This window comes from Stenella coeruleoalba (assembly GCF_951394435.1).
Source record: "Stenella coeruleoalba genome assembly, chromosome: 3".
In the NCBI taxonomy this organism is placed as follows: Eukaryota; Metazoa; Chordata; class Mammalia; order Artiodactyla; family Delphinidae; genus Stenella; species Stenella coeruleoalba.
Genome location: NC_137148.1, coordinates 119387209 through 119399453, shown reverse-complemented (window position 1 = coordinate 119399453; position 12245 = coordinate 119387209).

The following is a 12245-nucleotide window of genomic DNA, read 5'->3' as shown; positions in this document are numbered from 1 at the left end:
GTTGGTTTGGGAGTGTAGAGGGTAGTACACAAGTAATCCTCATCTTCCTGTAATGGGAAGCCTTATTATTATGGAGATCTACTACAGTGTATGGGTCAGACAGGTGGCTCCCGAATATGTGACAGGATGACTCAGCTCACGTCTGAATCTGGGCCAACTGTGTGTGAAGAAATCCTTCTTCCTTTCTGGAGTAAATGGGCAGATGGATAGTCATCGTGTGAATCACAAAGCCCAAGGCCCCAAATGTTTGTACAGATGGAGAAAAATGAGATCCCGTGCAGGAGGCGCCCATCTCCTCAGACTATGGGGTCTGCCCCCTGCATGTACTGCATCTGTCAGAATGCATGCACTCCAAGAGGCAGACCAAGCCCCCGGGGTGGAGGGGCGCAGAGCCTTGGCGTGACCACAGGTACTGCCTGGACCTTGGCCACCTCCCAAAGTAGAAATGACCAGAAAGTTGGAACAAAACTCATTGTGGAAGAAATTAGAACAAAGGCTGTTAAGTGAATGCCAGGGTCAGTCTAACCCTGCTTCTAAATATCATAGGAAAACATGACCATGTGTGCAAATGGACACCTCACATGTCAGCATTTTATGCTGTTTACATATTATTCTATCTCTGGGGGATAATAGCTAAAGCCTTTTAACAAGATCAGCTTTTTCTCTGATCTCATAGAAAGTAAATTACCCCAGCCAGCAAATCCAGGATACATTTTTTTTTTTTTTTAATGGCCAGAGACATCCCCTCAGAGATCTGCTGAGAAGGCAGGAGATCAGGGAGACAGGTAAAGAAAGAATACAAGTTCACCTGGAAGAAGGTTGAGATAAAGGTGAATTTGGAGCCTTGGACTCTACCTTGCATAAGAACCAACATTCTAGTATTTAGGCAAGATTATAAAGCTACAGCGAAAGGGCGATGCTTCTAGGGCACAGTGGTGCTCTGTGGTACTCTAGGCACGTTATACATGTCTTTTCCCCAAGACAGGCAAGTTCAGCGCTGGGAGTACGTAAGTCAACAGCACAGAATCCTCGATCATGAAGAGGATGCAGTATAAACATAGAAACAACCAATGACAAGGCAGACTCGCGGGTTATACTAACAAAGGCGCGGAAAACATGCTCTGGGAGCAGAGAAGAGGGAGACAAGGACACTTCCTTTCCAGAGAAGGTGACTTTTGAACTCAGTTTGAAAGGTAAGTAGGGATCTTCTGGGTTAAAAAATGGAGGAGAAAGGAGAGTCCAAACAGAAGGAAGACCTCGTTCAAAGGCTCACTAGTGAATGAATAAGGAGGATTCAGGGAACCAGCAAGCAGCCTCGTATGCTGGAGGGTGGGGATTTGGGGAAAGATGAAGCTGGAGAGGTGGGCTGAGCCTTGCATGCCCACTCGAGAGTCCACACTCCATCCTTGAGTCGCTGGGGGAGCCAGCACATGCTTCACCATGGTGGGAGAATCATCACATTTCCTACTCCGGAGGTAACTTTGCCCTTAATGTGAAGAGTGGACCAGGCTTGTGGGACCTGGTAGAAGGGAAACTAGGTAGGAGGCTGCTGAAATAGTCCAAGGGAGAGAGAGATCATAAAGACCTGAAAGTCAACATGTGACATGAAGAGGGAGAATCAGGTCTGGGCCGTTTGGGATTTGGAATGGACAGGACCTTCCTAAAGGAACAGCTCGGGGGAGGATGATTTTGAGATTTCCAACTTGGCTTGTGACATCACCCAAAACAGAGGGCATAGGAGAAGGGGGGGCGAGGTGTCATTTTGGACGTGCCGAGGCTGAGGTGCCTGCGGGTCATCTAGCGATGTCCAGCAAGCAGGCAGAGATATGGGTGTGGAGCCCGGGAGAGAGGAGTCTGGAGGAATATCTTTCTTATGACACATTCCTGTCAAGCCTCCATTCCTGGGGTTTGGCTAAGGCCACTGTGGACAGATTGGTGGCGGGGAGTGCTATTCTGAGATCCTGAGTGTAGACTCTCCCAGTCCTAAGAGCGAGGCAGGTTTCTTCCTCTGCCTCTGTGTGGGGACCAGAATTTGCACAGGCTCGTGTGCCTGGCAGAGAGTGGAAGTGAAAACATATTCCACTGTTCCGGGGGCCTAGCACTGAAGTTCCATCTTCAGCCACATGTTTTCCAGGTAAACTTCTCACACAAGATGAACTTCTTGCAGAATCACAGAAGTCTCCAGAACCCAAGGGCTCAGCTAGCGAACTGGAACCTTGAGATGGGAGAGAAAGAGGCAGGAAGAAGTTCTCTCCCCACGCCCCCGCCCGCCATCCCCAGGACCCCAGTAGGAACTGAAGTCAGAAGAAAATCAACAGTAAAAGCAGCTGGTGATTGGTGTTATCAGAAGATGGGCTGGCCAGGGCAGGTAAAGGAGAAGGAAGGAAGTTCCAGCATATATTAATGGAATGGCTCTGATTCTAGATAATTTCAGAATGACATCAGAATGACATCATAATAACATTAGTTTATACCTGAAGATACGTCAGGATGCATGAGCATAAAAGCTGTATCATTTGCATTATCTCACTTACTAAACACCATCCCTGCGAGTTTGGCTCTGTATTAAAGTTATTACCCCCATTTTGTGGACGAGGAAAATTGGAGGCATAGAGGTTTCATGACCTACCCCAAATTGTCTATCTGATGAGTGGCGTATCTGAGTTTTGGAAGCAGTCTGTCTGACTCCAGAGGTGCCCTCTTAACCACAAAGCCCCAGGCTCCCCAGCATATGTGTGCAACTTTGTGCTGCTAAAAGTACTGCCACATATTTATGTCCTCCAGATGGACAGCGACAGGGCCAGGACTAAACTTTTAACCTGAAATGGCTTTCTATGGAGTTCACTGGGGCTGGAAGGGAGACCCAGGATTTGGTGCACTGCTGTCCCTTCCAGGCATATGAGCCTAAGACATAGCATCAGTCAACCCCACTGGCCTCCACCTTATGCAGGATGCACTTCATAAAACCTGCATTTCCTATAAGACCACACAGGGACCCCAATCCTTGGACCACAGCTGCCAAGAGGAACTGAAACAAAGTGAGTCACAGAAGGCAGATGGAGAGTCACATTTTGTACTGCAAACCCAAAACGCTCTCTTTAGCAAATCCTCATGTTGGTTTTGTACTCATTTTCCTCTTGGCTTCTAAACTCTTTAGACTACACCCAGGGTTTCATTACTGTTGTTAATTGATTAACAACAGAAACTGCTGTCAGTTACTTTGTGCGCTGGACATTAAAAAAAAAAACCCACATAATTTCAGACTTACAAAATGTTGCTAAAATAGTGAAGAATTCCTGGACACCCTTTCCCCCCCACACCTCAAATGTTAGCATTTGCTCTATTTACTTTATCTATCAATCATTTTTTTCTTTTAACATTTAAGATGTTGTAGATCCGATGCCCTCTATCCCTCAGTACTTGTGTATATTTCCAAAAAGTCTGCCTACAAATCCTGCCTCTCAAAACCACAATGCAATCATCTAAATCATATTAACACTGATGCAATATGTTAGTTACCTAATCAGTAAACCTTACTCAGATGTTGCCAAGTGTCCCTGTAATGTTCTTTTTAGCCCAAGAAAATCCACGATTAGGTGTTACATTCCCTTTGTCACGTGTCTTGACATCTGGAACAATTCCTGAATCCTTCTATTTCATGACATTGACATTTTTGAAAGGAACACACCTCCGTTTGGTTTGTCTTCCTCATGGTGAGATTCAGGTTATATACTGTTTTTAGGAATTCCACTGAGGACATGATGAGTTCTTCTCAATGCCGCACAGAAGAGACATGCTGTCAATTAGTCCTAGTAAAAGGTAGTGTCCGCTGGTTTTTTCCACTGTAAAGTCACTCTTTTTTTTTTTTTTGGTGGGGGGTGCCTCTCACTGTGTGGCCTCTCCCGTTGCGGAGCACAGGTTCCAGACGCGCAGGCTCAGCGGCCATGGCTCACAGGCCCAGCCGCTCCGCGGCATGTGGGATCTTCCCAGACCGGGGCACGAACCCGTGTCCCCTGCATCGGCAGGCTGACTCTCAACCACTGCACCACCAGGGAAGCCCTGTAAAGGCACCCGTTTATCCTTGTGATCAATGGGTCTCTTGTGAGAAGATACTCTGAGACTTGGCAAACATCCTGTGATGAATCATCCATTGACGATTCTCGACTGACTCAAATACTGTTATGGTTGCCAAATGGTGGCATTTTAATTCAGTCATTCCTTCTGCCATCATGAGTTGGCTCTCAACTGTAAGGAGGAGCTTTCTTGTTCGCCTTATTTATTTATATTGGCATGGACTCGCGAATTCTTACTTTATTCGGTTTGTTATAATTCTTTACTACCATCTTTTACTTTGACACTCAAGTTGTCCCAGATGTCTGCCAGGTACTTTATGTAAGATATTTCATATAATTCTCAAAGCAACTCTATGTAGTGGGGATTATGATGATCCCTATTTTGCAGACAAAGAAGTTGAAACTCAGAGAGATTAACTTTTGTAATGTTTAATTGGTGGCGTTTCCACATTTTGATGCCAAATGCTTGACATATACGTACATATACAGGTATATGAATTCCCCCCCCCAATCCTCCTGATGTCCCTGCCATATAGGAATTATCCCCTCCCCTCCTATTTTAAGATGGGAAAATAGGCTCAGAGAGGTTAAGTAATCAGTCACAAAAGCTGTGATGAGAATTCGGAGGCCTAGTTGAAATCCTATGCTGTTCTTCAGCAGACCACGTTGCCCCTTTAAGCTGTTTTTCCTTTTGCAGATGGGATCCATAAGCATCTAGTCTTATTTAATTCTACTCAGGACAGAGGAGGTAAAGCTGTGGCTTTTTTACTCATTGCCTGCATTTGTAACTATTTTTGCTTTGGCTAAAAGCTACCCTGATTCTAATCAGCACCAAAGCTAGGAAGTTGTGGTGATTTAGATCTTGCCAGAATCCTTGGCGCTCTTGGAAGTTCATGGCAATTGAGTTACTAAAAAATTTAATCTCTCAAGGTGAATGTGTTCATTCCAGTTTTTAAGGAAGACTTTGGTGAGGTCGTTCATCATATAGTCACCCTTGGATTTATTGTCTATGTAAGTATGGATTTTTCCATTACTATGCTTGTGTTAATCACAGCACAGTGAAGAAACTTCTCATTCATGAATCTGTAGGCCAAGGAGAGTTGCTAATAGCTACCTAAGGAGAACCCAGACATTTTTGATATTTAATTGAAAAGGAAATGCATGTATTAAAGCATCAATCATGTCCAGCTTTGACCCCAGGTGACCTCAAAATGAGGTTTGAGGACCACCAGACTTACAATCACCCCAGATGCCCATTACAAACACAGAGTCTGTTACTCTAGGAGGTGGATCGAAAAAGATCTTGCTGCAATTTATGTCAAAAAGTGTTCTGCCTATGTTCTCCTCTAAGAGTTTTATAGTATCCAGCCTTACACTTAGGTCTTTGATCCATTTTGAGTTTATTTCTGTGTATGGTGTTAGAGGATATTCTAATTTCATTCTTTTACATGTAGCTGACCAGTTTTCCCAGTGCCATTTGTTGAAGAGACTGTCTTTTCTTCATTGTATATTCTTACCTCCCTTGTCATAGATTAATTGACCATAGGTACGTGGGTTTATTTCTGGGCATTCTATCCTGCTCCATTGATCTATATTTCTGTTTTTGTGCCAGTACTATACTGTTTTGATTACTGTAGCTTTGTAGTGTAGTCTGAGGTCAGGGAGCCTGATTCTTCCAGCTGTTTTCAAATGGGACCTAATTAAACGTAAAAGCTTTTGCACAGCAAAGGAAACCATAAAGCCCACAGGATAGGAAAAAATATTTGCAAACAAAGCGACTGACAAGAGATTAATCTCCAAAATATATAAACAGCTCATGTAGCTCTATGTCAAAAAAACAAACACCCCAATCAAAAAAATGGGCAGAAGATCTAAATAGACATTTCTCCAAAGAAGACAAACAGATGGCCAAAAAGCACATGAAAAGATGCTCAATATCACTAATTATCAGAGAAATGCAAATCAAAACTACCCTGAGGTATCACCTCACACCAGTCACAATGGCCATCATCAAAACGTCTACAAACAATAAATACTCAAGAGGGTGTGGAGAAAAGGGAACCCTCCTACACTGTTAATGGAAATGTAAATTGGTACAGCCTCTGTGGAGAACAGTATGGAGGTTCCTTAAAAAACTAAAAATAGAACTACCATATGATCCAGCAATCCCACTCCTGGGCATATATCTGGAGGAAACCATAACCCGAAAAGATACATGCACCCCAATGTTCATTGCAGCATTACTTACAATAGCCAAGACATGGAAGGAACCTAAATGTCCACCGACAGAGGAATGGATAAAGAAGATGTGGTACATACATACAATGGAACATTAATCAGTCATAAAAAAGAATGAAATAATGCCATTTGCAGCAACATGGATGGACCTAGAGATTACCATGCCAAGAGAAGTAAGTCAGACAGAGAAAGACAAATCTCATATGATATCACTCATATGTGGAATCTAATTAAAAATGATATAAATGAACTTATTTACAAAACAGACTTACAGATTTTGAAAACAAACTTATGGTTACCAAAGGGGAAACGTGGGGGGAAGGGATAAATTAGGAGCTTGGGATTGACATACACACAGTGCTATATGTAAGATAGATAACCAACAAGGACTACTGTATAGCACAGGAAACTCTACCCAATATTCTGTAATAACCTATATGGGAAAAGAATCTGAAAAAAGAATGAATATATGTGTAACTGAATCACGTTGCCGTATACCTGAAACTAACACAACATTGTAAACCAGCTATACTCTGATAAAATTATAAAAACAACAACAACAACGATACAAACACAGAATCTGGGGCCTTGTCCCAGACCCACTGAATCAAAATTCTTCAGTTTTAGCAAGCTTCCCAGAGACCCCTGATGCTCACTAAAGTGGAAACGGATGCTAGGGCCTCTGACCCAGCGTTGTTCCTGCGTACTCACAATGATGCTGGCTCTGTGCCAGCAAAGTCAGCCTTTAGGCTACTTGACCTCTGCCTTGCCTCTTGCCCACAGCAGTTATCAAGGGAAGGTAATCCGCCAGTTTCACTGCCCTTGGGGAATGAGCCTGGGGTGGGCTCCCATCTCCTCCCTCCTGCAGGCAGCAGGCAGCAGAGGGAATGCATTGTCCCTCAAGTACTCTGATCAACATCAAGAGTTCTCACCTTCTAAGGGCAACTTCCCTTGGACATCAAATTTACAGGAGTGAAAAATCGAGTTGACCTACATCACGTGTTTAAGCCAAGCCATGTGAGTCACAGGACACTGCATTCTGACAAGTTATGGCTTTGGTGTCTGCCCAGGTGTGTTCATTTTGGCCATGACTGGAGACGAAAGTGGGGAGAAACACATGATAGGCGGGGCTGTCCTTTACGGGGGCGATGGGCAGAGCCCACACAGCCCTAGGTGCTTCCTAAGACTGGTAGACTGGACACACTAATGAATATGAAACAATGCAACAAACATCTAGAAACTGCCAACTTTTTCCAAGGTATTGAAGAAATCCACATTGTAATACTATAATATTGATTTTGGAGGATGGCCAATTTTATCAAGTACATTAGTAAGTGTCATTTCATTTAATGGAAACAACCTTAGAAGCATTCTTAGGTCCATTTTACAGATGAGGACACTGATACTCAGAGAACATAAGTGATTACCTCAAGGTCCAGTTGTTTGGAAATGGCAGAACCAGACTTCATGTCAGGTTTTCTGACTCCAAATCCAGTGCTCTTTCCTCCTGGGAAAGGATCAGACAATCAAGGGGGAGAAAGGACTGCACAGAAACCACTCTGAAGCTTTGTCTAGAGCTCAGGACTTCAGCTGTAAGTGAAAGAATTCAATTCCAACTTTGGAGCAAAATAAGAGTTTATTGGCTTATGTAACAGAAGAGCTCAGGTATGTCTGGACGCAACACGGAGTGCTGGTATTCTTTTTTTTATTTTATTTTAATTTTTTGATTGAAGTATAGTTGATTTACAGTGTTGTGCTAATTTCTGCTGTACAGCAAAGTGATTCAGTTATACATATATATACACATTCTTTCTGTTTTTAATATTCTTTTCCATCATGGTTAATCATAGGCTATTGACTATAGTTCCCTGTGCTATACAGTAGGACCTTGTTGTTTACCCATTCTATATATAATAGCTTACATCTGCTAACCCCAAACTCCCACTCCATCCCTCTCCCAACCCCCCTCCCCTTTGGCAACCACAAGTCTGTTCTCTATGCCTGTGAGTCTGTTTCTGTTTCATAGACAGGTTCATTTGTGTCATATTTCAGATCCCACATATAAGTGATATCATATGGTATTTGTCTTCCTCTTTCTGACTCCACTTAGTATGATAATCTCTAGTTGCGTCCATGTTGCTGCAAATGGCATTATTTCATTCTTTTTTTATGGCTGAGTAGTATTCCACTGTATACATGTACCACATCTTTATCCATTCATCTGTCATGGACCTTTAGGTTGTCTCCATGTCTTGGCTACTACGAACAGGGAGCACTGGTATCATCTCTCTTAGCACCACTTCGAGGCTTTCCAATTCGTAGGCAGACTTCCCCAACAAGGAGACAAGAGGGCCGCCAGCAGTCCTCACAGCTTCAAATCCAGAAAGAGAAAGTCTCTCATCACCACAGCCTAAGAAATCCAGAAGTTGGTTCTCAGACTTCATTGGGTCCTGGGCCCATTCCTGGATCAACCCATTACTTTGGCTGAGTGGATCTGATGATCTCATAGGACTGGTTAGGGTCACAGGTTCACCACTGGATCCAGGGTAGGTTGGTGTCAGTCTACCCAAAATCCTGGGACCTGAGAGTAAGGGAGGGGTGGCTCCCCAGAGAAAAACTGAGGTGCTGTTAGCAGAAGAAGGGGTACTGGCTGCCAAACAGGCAAAATACAGCTATTCCCCTTGGGGTGGAAAAGATGAAGAGCATTTGAGCCTGAGAGAACCCGGGGGGCACAAGTGGGAGACAGCACCTTGCACTTGGGTGTGGACAGAGTAGGTGCCCAATAAATATTGATAAATGAATGAATGAACGTTGCTTCAGACTGTGGTAGAATAATGAAGAGTGGGGGCCTCTGGGGCATAGGATACATAAAGGAACACTGGAGAAAAGATGCTGGGGCCATACTGAGAAGCACCCTGTGTGCCATGCTGCTGTTTTTCAGGTCATGAGAGCTTCTGAAGGGTTTCTGATCAGGGCTGTACCATGGTCAAATTTGGAGGAAATAAACCTTGAAAATTTTGAAGTGCTATACTAAGCAAGAGCATTATGTTCTGTGGGCCAGGAGTGCCCTGCTTGCCTGTGAAGGTTTTCCTGTGAGCTGTGGAATCCCTTTATCTGAAAGTCCTTGAGACAAGAAAACTGTGAGCACGTCATGGGGAAGGGTCGCAGCAGGCTATCCCAGCCTGATTAGACGCACCCTTTCAGGGCCTCCAAGTATGTAGTCCCACCCAGATGAAGGTGAAGGTCTGAACTCCAAGACACTGGAGTTTCTCAGACTCACATTTGCGGGATGGTCGAACAGGTCTGGGTGTGGCCCTCAGGGTGTGTGAACATCTTTCTTAACCAAGGAGCACTTGACGCCATGCAATCCCATGTCGTGATTAGGCATGATTTATGGGCATTCTCTATCACAACTGACTGGGGGTCCTTGACGAGAATTCCAGGATGAAATGTCTCAACACTAATGTACCCCCGGGATGAGCCAAATCGTCAAGAGACGACTTGTATCAACTGGGGTTGGAAGCGTATGGGCAGAGCGCTCCAAACGACACCATTCCTCCCTATTCTTATGAGCAGTCATGGCTGCTTCTGGTCCAGAATGGAGAACAAATGTCAGAATTATTAAAAAAAAAAAAAAAAATGCTGTGCTTGCTGAGTTCAGGCATCAAGGCTCCTCTTTTGCTGAACTCATTCCAGGAGTGATCACACTGGAGCAGTGCTTGCCCATTTTATATTGCAGAGAATATTTCAGATCTTCTGCTTGCTTTCTGAAGCAACTTTTCTAAGAGGTGCACTACTAAAATCTCAACAAATAAATACTCAACATAAAGTATGAGGTCTCTCAAATAAAGAGAAGTAGCAGACAGAGTTCATGCTAAGAAGTCATTTGAGGATGGGGGGGGAGGGGACGGCACTTACCATGCTTCCCTGATATGACAAATTCACCTGCTGTGACCTGGATACCTTGTCCCAGGATGAAGCCCTGGCACTGTGGATTTCACTAGGTCCCGGGCCTGTTCCTGAACCAACCAATCACTTTGGTTGGGTGGATGTGATGATCTCATAGCCCCAACCAGGGTCACAGGTTCACCACTGAATCAAGGATGGATGCCAGCCCACCCAACCCCATGGAACCTGAGGGTGGGGCTCCCCAAAGAAAAACCGAGGTGCTGTTAGCAGAAGAAGGGGTACTGGCTGCCAAACAGGCAAAAACAACAAGGATTCCCTCCTCCCACCAAAGGGTGAGGGAAGTGAAGGACATTTGAGGGCTGGAGCTCCAGAAACCTTCCCCAGAGTTGGGGCAGTGTGGGAGTTAAGAGCATCTGCCCACTGGGGTTGAATTTCTGCTCTGTTACTCATTAGCTCAGTGACTTTGAACAGGTTACCCAACCTAATATTTGGCTTCCTCCTCTCCAGGATAGGGTACCAACAGAACCTATTTCATAGGATTGATCTGAGGATTAAATGAGACGATGCACGTAAGGCAATTAGTATAACGAAAGTGCTCCATAAATGAAACTGACTAGGTCACTGTCATCTTGACATGCAACAGTTCAACCCCACTCCCCGGGGGAGACCTGGGTGAGAGCCTCACTCTGTAAGCAGACCGTAGTGGAAGTCAGATGTTTTCTGTGTCCTAAAAGCACCCACCCACCGTCTGCTTTGAGTTCTCATGCTCTTTCCTCAAGCTCTGAATTTTTAAGATCTCATGAAGTTCAAGAGGGGGGTTAAAATGCCAAAATTCTCTATTTTGGAGCATTAATAGATCACGCTAGAAACACTGGCTCTCCCACAAGAAGACACATGCTTGTGGGATTTCTCTGGTAGTCCCATAACAGCCTGAAGGTCTGTCGTCGGCAGCTGGATTGGGGTGGGGAAAGGGACCGTTTTCAAATTGTTACATTTTTAAAAATTTGTACATCATATATTGCCAAACAGAAAAACATGGCTGAGCCCTCTGCAGGGACTGCCTCCTTGCTGTGTCCTCAAGGATGCTGGGACTGGCAAAAGATTGCAGCTGGAGTCCCTGGGGCTGCCCAGAGAACCAGGAGTGTCTGCACAGAGCTCCAGAAGCGGGGAGCTTTTCTCCCAAGATGAGGGAGCAAAGGGCTCCTTGGAGAAAAGAAAGTTTTTAATCAAAAAACTGCCTGCTCTTACTCCAGCCACTGTAAAACCAAGCTGTTTGTCAGAAATTGTACTTTCTGAAGGGCTCACTACTGCAAAGGCCGTAAGGAGGTGGTTGATATAGTTCCAAGGAGGGAGGAGGCTGATGTGGGGGATTGAAGAACCAAGTCAAAAATGGAAGGAAAAACTTCCATCCAATTAAAAAAGTTTACGCATTTATGTAAAATCACATGTGCGTATCTATAAAGAAAATTTAAAAAGAAACCGTAAGAGCGTATGGGCTCTAGAAGCAGACAGACCTATGTTGGAATTTCAGTTTCACCACTTCTTAGCTTGTGTGACCTCCCTGATCCTCAGTTTCCTCATCTATGAAATTATAGTATTCCCTTCACATGTTTTGAGGATTCAGTGAGTTAAGGCATGTATAGTAGTGTCTGGTACTCAGTAAGATAGTGATAAATGTTAGCTGATATTGTCATTTATTGAGAGAAGACAGAAGGCTAAAGACTAAGGGAGTAGGGGTACAATTCTCAGAAAGACCTTATCTGCTCATGTTCCAATCATAGTGAACTCACCTCTCTTTCTTTCTTTCTCTTTCTCTCTTTCCCCTTCATGCCTCAGTCCTTGCTGTCCTTGTGCTTTCTCTCCATTTTTCAAGATCTCCAATGTCACTTCTTTGTGAAGCTTTCTCTGGTACCTGCCTCCCAAAGAGAAAGGATCAATCTTCCCTGGAGCCCGGGACTACCCACCACACACAGAAAGTGTAGCAAATTGCACATGGTAAACTCTGGTTCTTGTAGACCTGCCATC